The sequence below is a fragment of the Echeneis naucrates genome, chromosome 13 (assembly GCF_900963305.1).
Source record: "Echeneis naucrates chromosome 13, fEcheNa1.1, whole genome shotgun sequence".
Taxonomy (NCBI): Eukaryota; Metazoa; Chordata; class Actinopteri; order Carangiformes; family Echeneidae; genus Echeneis; species Echeneis naucrates.
The window spans coordinates 3,556,099-3,578,212 of record NC_042523.1 but is presented as its reverse complement, the minus strand read 5'-3'; the positions used below and the strand labels follow the sequence as shown (position 1 = coordinate 3,578,212).

The 22,114-nt window shown below is 40.8% G+C and overlaps 1 protein-coding gene across 3 annotated transcripts in view; it reads left to right on the top strand.

The window, feature by feature from the left end:
• LOC115053502 (leucine-rich repeat and fibronectin type III domain-containing protein 1-like protein) overlaps positions 1–22,114 on the top strand; it is a 365,739-nt gene that overhangs the window by 52,280 nt on the left and 291,345 nt on the right. The window contains exon 1 of one of the 3 annotated variants that reach the window (XR_003841450.1): positions 4,983–5,102. The exons of the other annotated variants lie outside the window; for them this stretch is intronic. The gene's annotated coding sequence lies outside the window, so the exon portion shown is untranslated. Of the gene's footprint in view, positions 1–4,982; positions 5,103–22,114 lie in introns of those variants that run through there. 3 annotated transcript variants of the gene reach the window in all.

Sequence of the window (22,114 nt, the reverse complement as noted above, 5' to 3'; positions counted from 1 at the left end):
TTTGCTGGTTTCACCCCAATCCTCAATTCTCTGCACTGACTTGATGTCCGTCCATCCATCCATCTTCTATCGCTTTTCCATTTCTGGGGCTGCTTGAACCAATCCCAACTCATGTTGGGCAAGGGGTGGGGTACACCCTGGACAGGTCCCCAGTCCATCACAGGGCTCACAGGGCCAACATGCAAGGACAAACAGAAACCAGAAACCCGAACTTGATGTGTCTTTTAGAATTTATTTTCAGCTTTTAATGGTCACTGTCTTAGACCCACTGATCATTCCAAAGTTGAGGTGACCCTGATTTTTCCATCAGGGCTCTTGGACGCTGGGCCAACCTGTCTGTGAAGGCCAGCAGGATCAGTGGCATGTTCTCTGACCCCTGTAATTACTGTTTTATTCATTGCCTACATCACGTTCTACAGCAATTCATTTGTCCAAGCACTTTGTGAATTTTTTTTTAAAGGAGCTATAAAACAAAAGAAAAGAAAAAATAATTGACGTGAGTAATTTATTTAGTTGGAGCTGTTGGGATGATTGAATATTTTAGAGACAGGAAGACAGCTTGGGAGACAGGGCCTAATTTAATCCACAAGTAGCTTTCCAATCATGCAAAACTGAGAGGCTTGCTCCAAAAAAGTTAAGTTTGTAAAAAAATCAGCTGAAAAGAAACCAATGCTGATTTTCAGTGATTCAGATGTAACACCAGATTTTTCTTATTTTATTAAATACATTTGTTATAATTTTACCAATACTTCTGAAACTTGGATGGCATTTAGAAAAACAGACAAACAACAACAACAACAAAAAAAACACAAACTTGAACAAGTGAACATCGTTAAGTTCTTTTTTTGAGAAAACAGTCTCAAAAATACTAAATACAGGCGTGGTCAGTTCTCCAGTTTGGGAACTTTGAAAGTGTTTGCAAGGGGTAGAAATACTTATATTGAAGGGACTGAAGGGACATCTGTCTCCACACACAGATAGACACTATAACACAAGTACAAAGAAAGGTGCATACAATAAACAAACACGTGCACACAGGCAGACACAATGAGAGCAGTTAGTGGAAGGTGTGACTGCTTGGTACTATGGACAGAGGTTTCTTTATTTCCCATCAATCAGGGCTGAATTAAAGACATTGATTAAGCTCCGCAGCTGAGAGCTTCACTCGATACCTCCAGTGGGATCCAGTAGGAGATGCAACAGAGGTGAATGGTTCAGCTGGTGACCTCCATGTGAAAGTTAAAATCCACATCAGCACATATCTACCCTGCTTCAGGGAACTGCCGCTGACCGCTGATGTCACCACCAAAAAAACAAACCAAAGAAAGGAAAATCTCCTCCTTTCACATATTACCACAAATTTATAATCAGCTGGATTAACTGTTCTCCCTGTCTCTGCTGAGGATTCATCACTGGGCCTTTCAAAATAGAGCATTGCAGAAAATATAGGAAAGTTATAAACACCATGAAAGCTATTGATAACTCAAAGATATGAACACACAGCCACCTCTTTCATATAATACCTCTGCTGTCTGCGAAGTCAAATCCATACATATGTATGGCTAGATAAATCCTCTGGATGTCCTCTGAAATAGATATATGACCACTCTTTTCAGCAAATTCCCCCAACGGCCACATGTTTCATTATACATTCATGTGACAGATTCATTCGAGTCTTGTGTATTGGGACCAAATGGGAAGATAGTGTGACATTGTTTGAAACCTCCACATTTAGATTCCAGTCTTTTCTTGCTTGCCCTCAATAGGCTTAGCTAGTTATTATATACATGACCAACATGGCGCTCACTGTAATGATAATGTGAGCACTTATTTCAGTTGCACCTATGATGCTCACCACCACCTTGTGGTCCCTTTGATGAAGACAGCTTTATCAGTTTAGTTACAGCAATTGCAGTGGCAATTTTGAAAGGCCTCAACGTATACACATCAATATCGACACAATATAAGCTATGCAAATGACTACTTGGCTTTCAGACTTGTAATTATATAAATGGAGTGATTGCGTCAACGCATACTGCATCAGTGTGTGTGTATCTTTTGTGTGAGAATATGGATGCTGCATGAGAGCATCCGTATTCAACCCTGAATAATTAAAGTTTATTTATATATAGTGAAGAAACAATGCATGTTGTGTTTTTTTCCCCCTGCAGTGAAGCTCTGTTAAGTACAGTTGACCGAATCCTGAATCACGCATGTTCTGCTGTAGAAATACAAAGAAAACCTCATCTAATGATAAACTGCATGGGTCCATTGATCAGCGGATGACTGCGGTCAGGGCCAGAGGAACACAATCATGCAGATGCAACAACTCTTTCTTTTCGATTGTGCGAATCGTGAGTGTTCGGCCTTGGGTCAGGGCTTCATACCAGAGATTTTTTTTTGCATAGTCCCTGTTCGTGACAATTTCATACTGGCTCACTGCTTCATAGATAGATATACAGAACAATATGGGAAATGCATCTGGCTGCTCCTACATCTTGATAGCTGTCTCCATCTTTTACTCGCAGACACATGCTTAGGCAGCACTGTGCCATCTACACGCACTTCGACTTATGACAGGCGCAGCTCTCACCCACACACTCCCAAACAGACAGAGTTCTCTTGATGTGAATGTGACCTAGTAAATTTATTTGGTTGATTTGCTACCCTCTACTGCCGTAGCATCTCCTCTTCTCTCTCACGGCCTTCCTGTCGTCATCTGCCCAATGGATCTTTTTCCCTTACCCTCCTGTATTCTGCTGAAAATTGATTCTGTTCTTGCTGTGATGAGATGCACTGTTGACTTCCATGGTGATAGTTTCCCTTCAGCCACTCAGAGGACAACAGTGACCCACGTTGGTTTTCTCTGTGTGCAATGATGAACACATTCATGACTTATCAACAATTTTACTGGATAATTGAATTGTATTTTTTGTAACGGTTCTCTTCATCATTTGAATAATTAAGTGCTGGCTATACACTCAGCAGCATTCCCTCCTCCTGTTTTTTTTTTCTGCTACAATAATGTGAAATAAAATTCAACTCTACACTGTCACAATCTTGCTTCATGTTATCTCAAATTTCATGTTGACAATCTTCTGTTCCACTTGAATATGTGAAGTTCAAATTTCCATATAGGTAAAGTCACAAGCTTTTTTTTCCGGATTTTGGTGACCTAAGTTGCTTTGCTGCTTCTGCAGATGTACTTGAAGACTAAACTAGGAAAACTCTTGAATGTTTCACCCGTGTAATGTGATTGTGTTCTATTATTTCCTTTTTGTTTGGTTGCCAACAACCAGCCCTTTAACCTGGATTGCCATTGCAGAGCATAGGTGTGTGTAAACTTTGATAACAGTGGTATCCGAATATGAATAAAACAAAACAAACAAACAAAAAAACTTTTTTGTGTTTTGTTCATAGAGTACGTATAAAAACAAAAGTAGTGACGAGAAATCAATGCTGAAGAGCTTTAAATCTAAATGATCTCTAAAGGCCATGAGGGGCAATTCCACTGCTTGTAAAATGAGGTTAGATGATACTGATGTCAAATGGAAAATGTTTGTACGTCTCATTTGATTTATTCGCGCAACAAAGACTTTTCCAAATTGGTTTACTGTCTCGGCCTCTACTATAAAATCTTTTCCAATACAAAATGATGTCTTTTTTTGTTTAAATTATGGTTGCATTTAGATGCAAAGAGGCATTAGAGCAGGGTTTGCATTAGGCGGTGGCTCCCATGCAAGTGACAGATTGTACCACACTGACCCATCGCTCATCCTCACCTCTACCTTCTCTTCCAAAAGTGGTTTATTTTGGTTAAAAAAACAAAAACCAAAAACAAGAAGATGACACACCCATTCTTATTTCAAGATGAGCTGCACCCATTTCATTGAGATACAAATGACTTATCATCAAGTGACGTTAATGTTGAATGCTAGTCAGCGAGTGACAGTTGAGGCAAATACTTGCATTTCCTGCCTTGCAAATCAATTTGAAGAATTGAGGTGGATGAGTCACCAGTCTCATGCTTAGTGAAATGACTGTTGATTCTGCTTGTGGGCCAATCGATTTCAGCCTCTTCACCTGTTCTCTCCCTAATCTCAATTTCTTTTACCCTCCTCGCCCCTCATTTTGCTCCCTTTCACTGTTTCCTTCTCCCCTGTCATCCATCTCAAATCCTCCTCCCTTTCCCGACTCACTGAGATGATGGCCTGGGGTTTTTATGTGTCTCTGTGTAAGGTGACATTCTGCCAGCTTCCTCCTCTCATCACCATACTCGCCTCTCATCCTGTCTTGTTTGGTTTCATTGTTCATGTCATAACCATCAACCTTCCCTTCCACCCCCTCTCTCTCTCTTTGCCTTCCACCCTCCACCCCTTCATCTTTGTACTGTTATCGCTCTCATTCTGCTCTCTGTCACCTTCCATCAGCCAAGGGAACGAATGCCACAAGGAGCTCACGGAGCTCAGGCTCAGGCAAGCAAAAGAAACTGAACACTGAACAAAGGTTTAAGATGGAGAAAGGAAGATAAAAGTGCAGAAAGGAAAGGACGCTGAAAGGGTCACCACGGAAGGAGAAAAAAAGTTGGAGTTGGGTGGTGAATTAAATGGAAACAGAGCAAGGGATAAAAATTGTGGAAAGAGAAAATAAGAACTGGAAAATAGGAAGAATAAGTTAAATTGAGACATGAAAATATATGTATATATGTGATTGTAATTTTTTTATATAATTGAATTATTTCACACTATACTTGGCACTGTATATTTTGTCAGGAGACTGAGTGACACAGTATTTAAAAAAAATTAAAAATGTTGAAATATGTTGAAATGAACATAAAAAGCAGAGGCCTCCAGATGCAGATTATAAACTAACTCAATCACTCTCATTCCCTTTCTCCCCAGGATGATAATAAACAAAAAATGCTGGACATTGACAAATGCAGAGGGAAGAAACTGGTATAAGATGAAAGGAAGTAGGCAGGAGAAAAAGCATCGGACGCTGATGTGCAGAGATTAGATTAGAGAAATGACAATGGAAGTCTGGAGGAGGACAAAGAGCTCAAAGAGGACAAAAAAGAGCAAATGAGTGGAACAAGAGCAAAGGTGAGGGGACAAATGGGCATTGATTGGAACTGGTGACTGAGGATAAAGCAAAGCGGTAGTGGGATAGGGGTCTCTGGGTAGCATCTGCTTTGTGCAAGACTGCTCATATTACCCAGGGGGCTGTGGGGCTGAACGAGGCTGTGAGCGGAGCCCTCTCCTCATCTCTCCTCAGTCCTCACTGCGGACTGTAAAATGGGAGATGTATAAATCATGTTGGGTAAAATTCTACTAAAGTTTGAATTGTTGTTAATCTGCCCTCCTTCTGTTCTTTCGGTGTATGAAACACCCTCGCTTCAGTCTTATGTTATTATGTTATTCTGAGATTCCTCTCCTCTTCTTTTTTCCCCTTCTGCCTCGTTCAGCTCCTTCCTCTCCTCTTTCCTGACCGTCTGTTCTCTTTCCCTTTTTGTTCGCCCTCTCCTTCTCTCTTCAAAAGTCACTCTCTCATCTCCTCTCCAATGTCTTGTCTTCCTTTCGCTACCTTTCACACCCTTCACTCATCTCTGCCACTCATTCGTCTTTACTTAATCTCTAAATTCCTTTATCATCTTCTCTCCTCTTCAGCTGTGTTTCCTCCCCAGCTATTCTATCAATATTCTTGTCACTGCTCAGCGTTTCTCCCCTTTCTTTGGATTCGAAACAGAATGTAGATTTCAGCAGCCAACATGAAACCCCCGCTTTAGCACCATGTTTGTTGAACAGACTAGCTCAACATCACATCAACGATTTGATAACCTCTGTTGGTATCACCACATAGTTTGATCTCCTGTAATATCACAAAGTGCCATGATGTGAATGTCAGAGCAAAGCTGTGAATATGGTAATCCTATTAACGCTCCGAGGATGATTGTAATGTGGTCAAACTGTGACTGGGTTTGTCTTTGTGACCGTAAAAGCAACGCAAACAACCCAAGGTAAGCAAATTTCACACTGACTGTTGGCCAGTTGCGCTCTCTCTGGCTATCAGCTCTCCTCTCATCTCCGTCTCTGAAACCAACTAAAAATACGCAGTTTCGAAGGAGCCAGCAAGCTTTAGAACCTGCCTGCCGCCATGGAAGCAAAATCTAATTTGGTTAATTATTTACTTTCAAATCTCTAGCTTCCCCCGGGAAGTTTCAGCCTATGAAATATAAAAACATTTTTGATCCTTTTCCAAGTTTCGTACCATTGGAGAATGAAACTCTTAAGGTGTTCTTTACTCCTAAGGCGTTCCTTGGAAGGTTTCCCAGGCCTTATTTTACTGATAATTGTTTATTGGGAGTTAATTACAAAATAGTTTGTGGTCCAAACATTCAAGCACCGGCACTGGTAAGCTCAAACCAAGCCAAGGTGTTCCTGGCCTAACACTGAATTGCAGCTCCTGCAGTGTTGCTCTATAACTGAGTAATAAGTTGATTTAATGCTGGAAGACAGATGATCATATCCATATACAGAGAAATAAAAATGCCTTTTTTGCCTTTTACGTATCCATGTGAGGTTGGGTGGGCAGAGTGGTGGGTGGGATGGGGGTGTTAGAGAGAGCAGAGGGATCTTCCAATAAGCAGGAGCTTTTACCTGCTTGATGCCTCGCTCCTGTAGAGATGCCTGCAGGCTTGGATATTCTTGCTTGTATCAGGCTTGGGAGTAGTAAAATAGTAAATAGTAAAAAAAATAGTAAAAAGGCTTGCTGTCACACTGGGCCTGGGGCTTCTTCAATCATGCTCTACTGTTACGTTTAAAGTCAGCAAGGAAAGGCATTTTCTCAGACATATAGTTAGATTTTTTATTTTTTTCTTTATGTTTCGGCTATCGATTTTTATAATGTGCGTGTACATGTTTTTAGTTGTTGTTGTTGTTCGTTTGCTTGTTTTCATCTTTTCGGGGGGGACTGCGGCATGGAGATAGCCTGTGGGTGCAAATATGAATGTGAATGGTTATATGTCTCATATGTCTGTGCAGTGTTTTTGTATGTAGTATGTTGGCCTCCTACAGATAACAAAATTAATTTTAAATGGCTAACAATAATATTGTCACTGATTTGATATCATGCTAATAATAGAATTTTATCCTTTTGTGGTCTCTATGGACACATTCTCTTTTTTTTCCTTTAATTTAACCTTTATTTATACAGGTAAAAATTGCATTGAGACCCAGGGTCTCATGCTTCAGAGAGGCCGGTTTAGGCAGCAGCAATACACAAACTTACAACAGAGAGGTTGTAAAACATTAAAATGATCAATGCAAAAGACAGATTCAAATGTGCATGAGCACACCCTCACCTTTTCCAGTCTTCCTCCACTGAGTTTAAAATTCCTTAGTGAGATCAAACTACCCATCTTTTATACTGCTACTGTGGTTTCAACTTATCTGCTGTTATGCCACCTGTTGCTTTGTCAGCTGCCACTTTGAAGCCTCCGGATTTTAATTTGACCATAACTATCGTGATCTTTTGAAACCAAAGAAAACTATTTGGAGGTAAGGGCTGAGCTGAGGGGCAGTGGGGGTTTGATACAACCCCCCCCCCCACCACCCCACTGCCAGATGTCCAAAAGTAATACAAGCCCACGTGTAACTCTCCTTGGTCTCAGGAGTCTTCATTAATTGTTGTGTCAGAAAGTATAGCGAGTACGCAACAGATTTACTTCATTGTGAAAGAGAAAAATATTACATCAGAAACCACAATAGCTGAAATGGTGTCACCGACAGTGGAAATACAATTTTATTTATTTATTATTAATATTTTACCAACCATGCATTTATCCAGCTGCTGTTTGTGTTTGCTCTCTCCCATAATGCTTGATAATTGAAATTATGAAGCTTGTTCCTCTCGACCAAGAATTTAGGGCACTTTGGAAATGCCTTGTGTGACTCAACATTTATCATAAATTATGATAATTTTTTTTTATCTAGGGCGGATGTTCTTGGGCTGTCCTTTGTTGTACTTAAAAGCAGGGAAACTACAGGGGTCACCTACATTTTCTACACTGGTTTCTTTTTAAAACTTAAGCTTGAATAGCGTTCATGGACACCAGGCTTTGTGCTCCGTTTTTGCTCTGGACTCAAGAACATCGGGCTGCCACTGTTTTTCTCGTTGTATTCTGAGCAGTTGAACAAACATAATTGTTCTTGTTGCTTTGATCTTTTCACCGGCAGAAGCTGGAGCACCTGAGTCAGCCTTTAAACGAACCAGGATTGGTGGGTCATGTGTTCATTTTTCAGCCCAGAGACAGGCCATCAGTAAACATATAACCTTTACCAGCTCGAAAACCCAACCACTTCTGGCTGTTGCAAAGGAAAAAAAAAAAGAAAAGAAAGATAAATATTTATAAAATAGCAAAATTTTTAAATTAAATAAATGGGAAACATTTCAACGACATTGTATAACTGATGCATTTAAGCAATCACCATTCATCAGGGTCTAATGGACTAGGCGAAACAGCCACCATATGGCAAATTAAGCTAAAGTATGGGAAGTGAAGCAGTCTTAATGTTTCTGCTCTCTCCTCGAGGCTTTCGCTAGTGTGGCCCTGTTTGGGAAACGTGTTTTAAATTTAAATATGACACACACCATTATTTACTAAGAAAAACATTGTGCTTTTGCAGTTTGAGTTGCTCTCACCCCTCCCAGCTGACCTCAGCTGACTTTACTCCTCTTCTAGTAAAATTAAACCACTCCGGCTCTCATTCCCTGCGGATGTGCTGAGTCAACTTTCGCCCGCACCTTGTGATTTCATGGCAAGCAGCAGTGGCCTATTTCGACGCATCAGCTGTATTGAGGATGCTTTTCTGACCCCGTGACCTCAAACAGGATTTGAAGCCCACCAGGACCTCGGGGACATCATCCAAAAATAGACCCAGGGACCCCTGTAGAAGCCACAGCTTCAACTAAAAAGATTTTCTTTGACAAGTGCTCTTTCTTGTTTCTGTCAGGATTCTTAGTGTTTATGCTCCTTTCTCTCCGCTTCCCCCACCTTTCCTGGGTTGTCTGGGTGTGTCCATCTCTCCTGTACTCTTCTGATTGGAGGTCTGGAGCTGGGTGGACGTGGAGTCACCTACCTACATATGTGCAATCAACTGAGCCTCTTCTGCCATCTACTCACATGCTCCATAAAAACATGGTTCATTCTGCTGGTTGTCGCCAGATCGTCTGCATACCTCCAGTGGTATTGTGTTTTGGCTTTTATTTCTTGTTGACCTCCGTTTTTGACTCCTGTGTGCAGATTTTCAGCTCCTGTTTTCCTCCTGGACTCCTGGACACTACAATCGATCCATTGCCCCTGCAGTCTTCCAGGCATTAATATTTGACCTACTGCAGGATTTCCTGCACAGATTGGTCCTTGTTTAGTCTAGATGACATTCTCATCTTTTCTTGATCCCTTGAGGAGCACTAGGAGCATGTGTGGCAAGTTCTCCAGTGCCTACTAGAGAACAGACTGTATGTAAAGGCTGAGACGTGTGAGTTCCATCCAAGATGGTCAGTTTTTTAGGATTTATTATGGAGGAGGGACAGGTCAAGACGGATCCAGAGAAAAGGAGAGCAGTAATGGAGGGGCTCGTTGCTGTCAACCAAAAACAGCTGCAAAGATTCATCAAACTTCTACTGATTTGTGATTCATGAAGAACCTTAGCACAGTGGTTGCTACTCTCACCCGCCTTACCACTTCTGCCCTGTCTTTCTAGTTGTCCTTGGAGGCGAAAGTTGCTTTCCTCCACCTCAAGCAGTTATTCACCACAGTCCCAGTTCTGATTCACCCATACCCGTCAGAGTCATTCATTGTGGAAGTGGATGCTCCACCCCTGCACATTCTTCTCCAGATGACTGTCATGGTCAGAACAGAATTATGATGTAGGTAACAGATAGTTGCTGGCAGTGAAGATGGCCTTGGAGGAGTGGAGACACTGGCTTCAGGGTGCCAAACAGGTGTTTGTGGTACGCACTGACCAGAAGAATCTTGCATACATTTAGTTGGCTAAAAGATTAAATCCTTGTCAAGCTAGGTGGACTTTTTTTCTCAGCAGAGTTAACTTCACACTAACCTATCACCCTGTTTACCGCAACATAAAACCAGACGCCCTGTCTCACCAGTTCAGTCATGAGGACGCCCCTTCAAGATCAGATCCTGTCATCCCTGCTTCCTGCATTGTGGCTCCTGTCAATCAGGAGATTAGGAGACTGGTCCTGGTGAGTGCCAGTTTGTCCCTGAGACGGCCTGAGCTCAAGTGGTACAATGGATTCATGATCGTAAATTCTCTTGCCATCTTGGGGTCAGTAGAACACTGTCCCTTCTTAACCTTACTTTCTGATGGTCCACCATGGACCAGGATCCAGGCTCCTACATTCTGGGATGTTCTGTGTGTGCTAGAGGGAAGTCCTCAAGGTCACTGCCCTCCGGTGTCCTCCAGGATCTGCTCATCCCTGGTCAGTCAGGCTCATAAAATGCTCGAGATTTTGGAACTGGACTCCCACCTTCTTAAGGTAACTCAGCAATCCTTAGAGTATTTGATCGCTTTTTCAAGGCTGCGCATTTTATTGTCATACCCAAACTACCATCAGCCATAGGAACAGCAGAACTACTTACCAATCATGTCATTCGTCTACATGGCATACCAGTAGACATGAGACCTCTGTTTGTATCACAGGTTTGGTGAGCCTTTTGTCAGGTTATTGGGGCCAGTCTTTTGTCAGGATTCCATCCCCAGTCAACAGACAGAGAGGACGAACCAGAACCTTGACATACCCCTACGATGCATGGTGGCAGCTAACCCAGCTTCTTGGAGTACTTACCTCCCATGGATTGAACATGCCCATAGCTCAATAGTGGTGTCTTCCACTATATCTCCATTTGAAGCATCCCTGGGTTACCCCCCCCCTCCGTTTCTCTCTCAGGAGAAACTACTGGCAGTCCATCTTTCCAATAGCATCTTCAGTGCTGTCAGAAGGTGTGAGAACACCCACTCTTCACTTTTTCCCACTTCCGCTTGGAACAAAGAAGCAGCTGATAACCACCACAACTCCAGCTCGTCATGCAGGCCAGTTAGTCTCAGTTTTTGACTTCGACCGATCGTAGTTTCCTGTGTGCAGATCCTCAGCTCCTCTTTTCCTCCACATTCCTGCTTCGTTGCCATCCAAGACTCCACTCCACTTCTCCACTTCTGCGCATCAGAGTCCACTACTCTCCATGGATCCCCCACAATCAGCTCTCACCTGATTCCTCTGTTACCAATAAACTGGTTAATTCTCCACCACATCTCCACAATCTATGTTTGTGTTCGAACCCCGGTGCCCTAATTACCAGAAAGTCCTGACAGTTTTATGCATACACTGGATATACTTATTCAGTACAAAACAGCATATAACATTGTCAGCCTGAGCAGATTTTATATAATAATATAACACATAAACCACAACACTTCTAATAATTTATCTGAATCTATTAAAAGCAACATTCAATAAAATCATCTTTCTTTCACATCCAGTTCCTGCTCCAGGTGTCTTCCTGTCCTGGTTTTTGTCTTTCCTCCCACCTGTCTGATCGTCTGCCCCATCCTACTGTGCTTCATGTGTGACTTATTGTCTTCCTCTCACTCATATATATCTGCCCTTTCCCTGAATTGCCTGTCTCTGTTTGTCTTTGTTTAATTCTGTAACAAGCTTTCCAGCGTTCCTCAATTCTATGTTTTGCCTTAGTGTGTTTTTTTGTTTGCTTGTTTGTTTGTTTGTTTACTTGTTTCCTCATTTTCCTCATCCTTTGCCTAAATTCTTGGATTCATTTTCCTGCTTCACTACTCAGGATTTCCATCTTACCAAGATCACAGTTGGCAGTGTTATGAACATTATTATCAATGCTCCTGTATAATGTTAATATTCTTCTGCTTTTCAGGGATTTAGAAAAATTTTGGTAATCTGTGATAAATACAAAAATCGCATCACTGATGCAATCTGCAACCAACACTTGCAAAGCTTAAAAAATTAACTGATTTGTAGATTAAAGTAAATGTGAAAATGTCACAAAACAAGTTTGTGTAATAAAAACGAGTTCCAGTGCAATACGATTTTTAATAACGAACACAAGGTAGCATGAAAGAATGATATTACATAGCTTAAAGTGGTTGCTGCAGTGTCCAGTACACTCTGGAAAAAGTGCAAAACCTGCCCATAGGAATAAGAGCATCTTTTCTAATGAAATTGAGTATCATGCAACTGATTGGGCAATTAGAAAGTTGTGGGTTTGGTTCCCGGCCTCGGTCCTTTCTGTGCGGAGTCTGCATGTTCTCCCCTTACCTGCTTGGGTTTCCTCCCACCGTCCAACGACATCATGTTTGGGTTAACTGTGACTCTAAATTGTCTGTACGTCTGAGCGTGAACAGTTGTTGGTCTCTGTGTCTCTGTGTGTCTCTGGCGACCTGTCCAGGTCCAGGGTAACCCTCACCCAGAGTGAGCTGGGATTAGCTCCAGCAGCCCCTGCGACCTGTCTTTTACCTTCTCAGTAATATCAACCATCAAAGGTTGTTTTTGTCTTGTTTTTTTTTTTTTTCAAACAGGAGTCTAATAACAACAGATTGTGGTACATGACCTAAAGATAAATCCACATTGATTGGATCCATAATGTACATGTTCATTAGAGGAAAACGTCTCTAAATAGCCTGGTAGGTATCGGGTATAAAAGACAAGTTCATTAGTTAGATGATGAAACTATAGAAACTGACTTTGAGAGATTTAAAGGTTAAAAAGAATTCAAATACAAAACAGATGTTGCAGTTGATTCAGAAGTTTCTGTACTTGGCAGATCATTGCCAGCTGTGAGTCGGAGCTCATGGATTTTTTTTCTCAGATTGTTATCATTTTATTTGTTCAAAAGAGCTTATAAAGTCATCGCTCCTGAGAGTATAAGGAATCAGTGGTTCAACTGGGCCTTGAGTTTGTCAGTCTGGCTACGGTACTGAAGAGAAACCTGGGGTTGTTCATGTTTTCTTCTATTGCTGAATAAGATGAGCTTCTAGCACTGTGGAGTTTGCAAGATTTCCAAATTTGAGAGCCAGCCTTCTCTGATTCATTACTTTCTATTTTAGAGGCGCACCAGCATTAAGTTTTGAACACAGTGGTGACATAAGTTTTTATGGTGTTTTTTCTTTCTTTTTTTTATTTCACAACCAGTCTCCATTTTGTTTAACTCGGGTTCCCTGTGAGAGCATGTGAAATGAGATTGTTGATTCTAAATTGCTCCCTCTGCCACAATAATCTCAGCAATATCCTGCAGTGTGTTATACAGCATTATTTCCAAATCTTTGTTGCGAGTTTGAGACCACAGAAAATCTGTGAGCGTTCTCTTTTTTTTGCAATATAGTGAAGAGTTATAATTGTTAAACTCCTGTCTTGTGATCCTAGATAAATAAACAGTGTGTACACTGTTTTATATAATTTAATTTAATTCGATTTTTTTCTGAATTTTATTTCTATATTATTATGATCAATATTATTATCATTAGATGCAATGAAGGACACGGTGGAATATTGGTTTAGACTGTTGCCCCACAACAAGAAGGTCATGGGTTAGGTTCCTGGCCTGGGGCCTTTCTGTTTACACTTTGCACCGTGCCTATGTGGGTTTCCTCCGGGTTCTCCAGTTTCCTCCCACCGTCCAAAGATGCAACGCGGAAATGGATAAACTGTAGAAGATGAATGAATGAATGAAAAGGACAGTCATACTCACTCAGGTATGGCTGCACATGACACACTGACTGAGCACTCACTGACCTATACTGTATTCATTTAGCTTGGAGAAAAATCCTAATGTTGTCAGTGATATGAAGATAATGGAATAATCTTATATCCAAGTGCTATAAATTAAGGTAACTGACAACTGAGTTCCTGTGAACACCCTGCAAGGTTACATAACCTTAAATATACACAACCAGTCTTTAAACACAATGTTGTCAATATTTTATACTAAAGTGTATGGTAATGCCCCAAGTGGGTAACACAGTTAATGAACAGCCAGGCTTTCGTAATCTGTAGGGCAAAACACAGTAACTCCATCTGCATTAAGCCTGCAAGGATATTGTTACTTCACACGTAATATTTTGTCAAAGCTGGACACATATGCAATTAGGTGATAAGAGTATTCTACCATTTGGACCAAGTTCACCAGAATTTATGGACGTTAATGGTCACCAAGCTCTTTGGGTCTGGACCTCGCTCCTTCTCAGCACCACCCTTTCATCAAAACCTCATTTCCTCTGGTTTCAAAAAAGACGCTCTTGGCTTTGCTTTAAATTACAAACTGGAGGCTTCCAAATGGCAGCTCTTAAAATAGTGTGTGAGGCTAATGCTATGCTTCTGTATGACTTTTTACTGTACAGTATTGCAATATGGAAGATAGGGAGCACACTAATGAATAGATAGATAGGATTTATAAAAAATTGTCTTAAATCACATTGAAAAATGCTCCAGATGGGGTTCTTATTAACATGACATTAAACTGTAAATTAAGCCATTGACTTTTAATTGTGAGGATATTTTCCAAGGTTAAAAGAGCACTGCCTCTCTTTTTAATGTTTCTTTCTGTGTTATTTCCAGTAAACTGAATATTCTTCTGTTTCGGATTGTTGGTTACTGATGCTACAAAAGGGATTGTTTCAGTCTCACAAGTGTAAAGAGTACCTTTATTTGCATTAGTGGTTAGTGTTTGACCTGTATATCCATCCATGGTTGCAGACTTCTCCTGTCAGCCAGTCGAAAAGTGCAGAGTTGGGTTAGGGTTAGCAGCTACAATCAGATTAAGGCTGAGCATCTTCTTCTGATCATTGCTCTCTGCTCTGCACCGCCAACTCAATCTGATCTGGCCACAGCCTGGGGCTGCCTCTCTGATCAGCCTCACACAGACACACAAACAGCTTAGAATCCGCACACAAATGTGTACAATCACATGTGCACGCTTGAGAGGATGGAGTCTCACTCACACTCAGCAAACACGCAGAAACTCCACAAATTCACATTCACACACACTTCTATAACAGCATATGCCACGGGAGATGGAATTTTCATTGTGTGTGTGTGTGTGTCTGTGTGTTTGTGAGTGTGAATGTGTTCGGACTTCATAGATGGAAAGTGGGCAGAGAGACTATTTTCTATTTGCAGCCCTTTGAATCATTCATGAAGAAGATATGGCAGAAATCAAAACAGGATCAACCTGACACTCACAGACACACACACACACACACACACACAGGTTTGTGTCTATATCTCCGCATGGACAATTTATTAAAACACAAGATTTACAAACCTTTTATCTTAACAGCTTCCCTTAATGAAACAAAATTGTTCCTAAATTGATCCCCAAACCGTCAAAAACAGGATAGGTCTGTGGTCCTCATGGGGGGGTGATCCCCCAAGGGCTAGTGTGTATTCAGATTAAGCCAGTCACAAGAGACACACACATGGAGTAATGCACGCATGCATTCATAAGTCTCACGTAACACGCGTAACGTATGGACCACTTACCCTGACTCACACATACACGGGCACGCTAAAACATAGGGCACTCAGACCAGTCGAGAAAGACAAAAGCAGCTCGTCATCTTTCTCTCTCGCACACAGCACAGTACTCAGTGAAAAAGCGCTCTGCCTTTGGCACGGGAGGGCTGCGGCTGATGATGAGCACCAGCAGGCTCACTGTAATGGAGTCAGGGAAAGCATTGGCCGCACAGGAATGGACTTCTCATGTCAGAGAGAGTGGGAGGGTGTATTGCAGACAGAGTGAGGATGGATAGACAGAAGGTGTTGTCAGAGTATGAGGAAAGGGAGAGAGGGCAAGGTACTCAGTCGGATGAAGTTTGTGGGTGTAGAATGAACATACACTACAGGTCTTTAGGCTCACCCTGGTTTTAACTGAACAAGCTCTGACTACTTAACGGCATTACTGGAGAGGGCATTCACATCTCTGCTGCGGGTGTGACTATGGGCTCTAGTCAGGGGATGCAGGTGTATTTGGAGACACTTTTAAAACTTGAATCCATCACAGTTTTACTGGATATGTTTTTATAGCCATCTGTGTGGCAAAACACTTTTTAATATACAGACACTCTGCTCCTGAATCACCCCACCTGTTCAGACGGCAGTTGGGCCACTCTGCCATAAAGCACTGATTGGTGGAGGGCTACAGTGATGGCTGACTTTCTAGAACTTTCTCCCATCTCCCCATTGCATCTCCGGAGCTCAGCCACAGCGATCTTTGGGTTCTTCTTTACCTCTCTCAGCAAGGCTCTTCTCCCCCGATTGCTCAGCTTCATTTAGGATGGCCAGCTATAGGAAGAGTTCTGGTCTTCCCAAACATCTTCCATATTAAGATTATAGAGGCCACTGAGCTCTTAGGAACCTTAAGTGCAACAGAAATACTTTTGTAACCATGGTCAGATCTCTCTGACATGTGAGCTGGAAGGTCTTATATATACAGGTGTGTAGCTTTCCTAATCAAGTGCAGTCAATTTGATTGAACACAGCTGGAATCCAATGAAGGTGCAGCACAATCTCAAGGATGGCGTGTTAAATAGTTAGTTAAATATACAAGTGTCACAACAAAGAGTCTGAATACTTATGATATTTCAGTTTTTGCTCTTGAATAAATTTGTAAAAATGTCTGCATTTCTGTGTTTTTTCTGTCAAAATGGGTCGCTGTGTGTATTAATGAGGAAAAAAATTTACTTAAAAGAGTTTAACAAATGGCTGCAATGTAACAAAGAGTGAAAAATTTAAGGGGTCTGAATACTTTCCCGACCCACTGTATGCCAACACTGTTTTTTTGGAGGGGCCGTTATTAAATGTTATATAGGCCTGTAGATGGAATGATCTATAGATGAAAGAAGGAAGCACAGCACCTACATAATGGAAGACACCAAAACAAATAAGAGATTAGATTACATTACATTAGATTAAATTAGATGTACTTTGTTGTCCGCAAGAGGAAAAACATTTTATGTAGGTCTTCAAAAGCACTGTCATCACCAGTCTAGACAGTATATATGTGTATGAAAAATGTAATTAAAAAAGATCGCAACGAAAGATATGTGGAACCAGCTCAGCTCAGCTCAGAGTGGTCATGTGATCATATCCATTATACACATCCAGAGACTCTAGCATCGTTTCATGAATACAGTGTCCTGGTTTGCCACAACCGCAAGTTTTCTCAGTTTTCTCAGTTTTCTCTTGGAATAAAGAGGGTCCTCCCCCCAACCGACTTCACTATGATACATTTTCTTGTCAGCGTTAAAGGCTTGAATGGTACTGTCATATTGTTCAAGGGAACCAGAGACATTTCCAAGCTGACATTAAGGTGGAAATATTACTGCTCTGATATTTATGTATAAAATTCCCACGGGCAATAAAGTCTGGTACCTATATGTTTTTCATTTTAGAGAGTTTGGTGGAATCTCAGCTTTACTCTGGCTGTATGCTGAAATTTGAACATTATGCAGAATATTGAAATTAAAACATCAAGATTTTCATGTCTGCCCAGGTACATACATCTATTTAAACACTTATTTAACAGGTGAGCTATTTATTTGCTTTAGAAAAAGCCTCATTTGAAATGTAAACTGAGCTTTCAGAATTTGCAGATCAATTTACGTGTGGAAAGTCCTTCACACGCCTGCTCATAGTTTCCGATTTTTCTCGTTTCTTGAGTAAAAAACTTGCAGCTCTGCTCTACAATTGAAATTTTCAACTATTGCCGAATTTGCTTCAACTCTAACTGACAGATTTTGAAACATATTCCCCCCTATTACACAAATGAAATTCAAGAAAAAAATATATTCACTGTTTAGGCTTATTTATATGCTTATGAATACTGCTTTGAGAAATAAAGATGCAATAGATCATGTTGATGCACAGCTGTGCATATCAGGGCCTGATATATTCACCTACATTTTAAGCAGCAGGCTGTATGTATTTGCTGCCTCATTGGCAACCAGAGATAATCAGCTAGAGAGGTGCAGGGAACATGTGAGGGGGGTTAATGAGCTGCAACAGTGCAGTTAGACAGGCTGCTGTGACAGGATGATAATAGTAATGAGTCACAGTTGTGATACTCGTATTGTCGTGTTATCCAGGTTTTTAAATGGATTTATTTACCTTTCATTTTTTTTTGTGGGAAGGCTTTTTGCTTTTCTTATTTTTGCCATAGTCCCCCGCAGTTATACAAAGAATGTAATTGCTGAGTCCTGTACGTGTCAGGTATTGTCATGCGATACCACAGGAAACGACATCGAAGGGGGAACAAGTTGTAAAGGGTGAAATTGTTCTGGTTTTCCAGCAGCAAGTAGCTCTTTTCTTCCATTTTCAAAAAAATATCTCCAATGGACCAATTAAGAGCTGATGAGGAGAGTGACTCGCTGAATGGCCAGACCAAACCAGACCACAAAGTAAAGTGCTGATTAAGAGCGCTATTAAATCTCGAACCTTATGAACCTTTCCTCAGCCAACAGCATTCTGTCAGCATTGTTGACATGACTGATCCTCTGTGCTACTTTGATGACAACTTGTGCATACTTTCATTTTAGTATAGGAATCATAATTGTGGATATTTTTTTACTTATATTTATACATGCACAAACATGCAGATGACAATAAATTGGTCTAGAGCCTTCAATTTTCAACTATTTTTCCTGTAGAACTTAGTGGTGTGCTGCACCTTAACCTGTTAATTTTCTTGTTAAAGTGTACCTTACAATGAGCTTGAGGTGGATCTGAAATTTGGAAATCTCCTAGGATGGTTTTTCTCGCAAGGCTTTTCCTTTCCAGCAACGGTTTGTCAGTACTGAGGCCAGAGTTTTTGTATGCTGTTGGAGGGCTTCAATTAACACAATTAATGCACCAAATGACCCACAGAGAGGTTTTATATGGACACATTACGCATAAAAGGATACTCGTTTTACAAGACAATGTTGATGTTTACACCCAAAAAGAAAAAGAGGCTTGTTTAACCCCCTTTTCAGCACCAAATCAGTTGGTCTCCCACTTTTTATTTGAAGGTGTCATCTGGACTTGTAGGGAATCTGTTTGAAATCACTCACTGCTCCCTTCATAATCCATGCCATTTCAGAGTGTATAGTAAAATAAAAAGTACACAATCAACTGTCATCCTGCAATTTTGCTTGTGGCAAAAGACAGAAAATGGATTAAGTTATAGAAAATTTGTGTTTTCAATTTTAGTGATGACCTCAGTTTATAGTCATCCATATCCACCTTATTTTCAAACACGGAAGTAAATAGTGACAACTTTCAGTGTTTTTGTGCAGCACTTCCAGTGCAAGCTAATGTTTATCAACAGGGTCGCGGGTATGCTATAAAGAAACCTTAAAAAAACAAGATGGGAGGCTGATACCGTATCCTCAGACGCTTACCGACTGACAGTACCAGTTCCAGTACAAATCTGATGTACTGCCCAGTCAAAGCAAATCTGAAAATCTTTTGGTACCATTCAGTTCTTGAAATATAATCACAAAAATAGAAGAATTAATGAAAAATAGAGGTGACATACATAAACTGTTCAGAATAAAGCGGGCTCATTCAAGAAACACTCTTTCTCATAAACTGTAATTGTTTAGTTAATGTAAACATACACATTATCTATGTATGTATATCATATGTAAAACTAATAACAAAATCAAGGCACAGTAGTCTGTAACTAGATAAAGAAAAAAAACAAGTGGATATGACTTTACATATATGCCAGTTATTATTATAGCCCCTAACCACACAAGAGACCCCAGTCTTCCTTGAAGCCATTATTTAACCAAGAAAAAAACAAAACACAAATATCTCTGTAGCTGTGGTAGACACAAGTTAGCTAATAGCTACACAGTGGTCAAGAGTGTCACACAAAAAACCAGAGGCTGGCTACGTTTTGTCTTGCCTCTGTGCTTCCGTGAAAATTAAGGTGAATAGAAAACCCCAGATAATGAGTGGGGAGGAATGGCTGAAAAGGATATGCATAATGGTCATCATACAAATTGCAGGAGGTTGGTTGAAAGGATGTTTGTGTCGCAATTAGTCTGTTGCTAATCATAATGACAAGAAACCAAGTTAACTAGTTCACCAATTACAAGTACTTGACCTTTTTAAATCCAAATTGACTGAGTAGTTGTATTTTGATCTTAGCAGTCACGTAAAATGCAGATTTGTTATCACAATAAATACAAACAAGATATATTTGCAGTATATTTTTCTGTTTCTGTCCCCAAACAAATTCATTAACATTCATTATTCATTATTATCTGTCTCTTATTATCATTATTCATTAAACCTGGCCCACAAACGGCCCACACGTTTTGTGTCAGTTTTATGATTTGCAGACAGTGTAACTATGCATTTTTATGAATGATGGACAATATAACAAACATTTGAATTTATTTGTCAACGCCTGGTGGCTATGTGGATGTAGGTGTGGGCATTTGTGTGCTCCATATGTGATGTGTGTGGGTCCAGCCCTCCTGTCTGTAGGTCGAAATGCTCATACATTCATGCCTCAGCACTTCTCCTGATTACTTCTTTCCTTGCATTTGAAACTATACACCGTCATCAAACAATAAAAACCTCCTCTACTGCATTCCATTAGCCCATATTCCAACTTTTAAAAGGAAAACCACACAATAAAAGAGTACTAGCCCTCCCTTGTATCCACACCTCCCTGCAGCACTCAAGCTTTACTTCATCAAAGTCTGCTTGAACTTTTCAGAGCACCCCCTGCTTGTTTTCTACCATCAACTGTAAAAGGGTCTCTAATAATGGCACACAGAGGAGAGAGCCATAGCATAACGATGCCAAACAGTGCTTGTTTACATGGGGTGAAGTCTACAGATGATGAGATCAGACAGCTCTGGTCACTGCTAGAAGAAGCATTGAAACATCTCACTCAGCTTTCCTATTAGTGCTTGTCTAGTGTGTGTGTGTGTGTGCTGAAATATAGTTTTATAATCCTTCATCGGTCAAGATGGGATGATGATTCTTACACTTACACTTACACTTACATGAATGTGGAATTTCAGAGGGAGCTTTTTTTTTTCTTATGTCACTGACAATAAGATGACTAGAGCATGGAGCTGTCAAGAAAGCCAATAGACTTGAGACAGCTGAAATGTGGTCTGCAGTGGTAACTCAGAAATCAGATAATGAAGGCAATTTACACACACGAGAAACAGAGACACATCAGAAACTTTGATGAAGTCGGAGTGAAATGTACAGAGAAATGATAATAATGTGATACATGGATTGAATGAAATAGATCTCATCAACAGTGGGATAAGAATCAAAGCCAAGATTTTGTGAGCATGCTGTTTTGTGTTGTCAGTTTGTGCATGTGGTAACTGAATACTCAACAAACATTTAGATCTAAACAAAAGAAAGTTATTTCCTATCTTCAATGTCACTATTTTACATGCCAATAAAATTTGGACCAAATTGGCAGTTCCATCCAGCCATCCATCTTCTACCGCTTTTCTGTTTCTGGGTCCCGGGGGGTGCTGGAGCCAATCCCAGCTCACACTGGGCCAACACACAAGAGACAGACAGAGACCAACAACCACTCACACACAGGCCTACAGGCAATTTAGAGTCACCAATCAACCTTAGGGAACCGGAGCACTTGGAAGAAACCCACCCGAGCATAGGGAGAATATGCAAACTGCACAGAAAGGCCCCAGGCCCAGGAACTGAACCCGTGACCTTCTTGTTGTGGGGCAACAGCACTAGACTGTGTGATGCTTTGATACAGTATAGGTTCTGTGGGAAACCTTACAAAATGTTGTCCCACTGCTACACTGCAAAAATGAATCAGGAACCGTCTCAAAAGCACAAAAACCAGCACAACCAGTGTTAATCTCCATCCAGTTCAACATTTGTGGGATGGGCTGGACAAACAAGTTGTCTGGATAAATGAAACTGCTGAGTGGAAAAAATAAACCAAACTAATGAAAGAGGAACACAAGAGGGATGAGAGAAAGTGAGAATGAGCAATTCAGGCTAAATTTGTTTCAGTCTA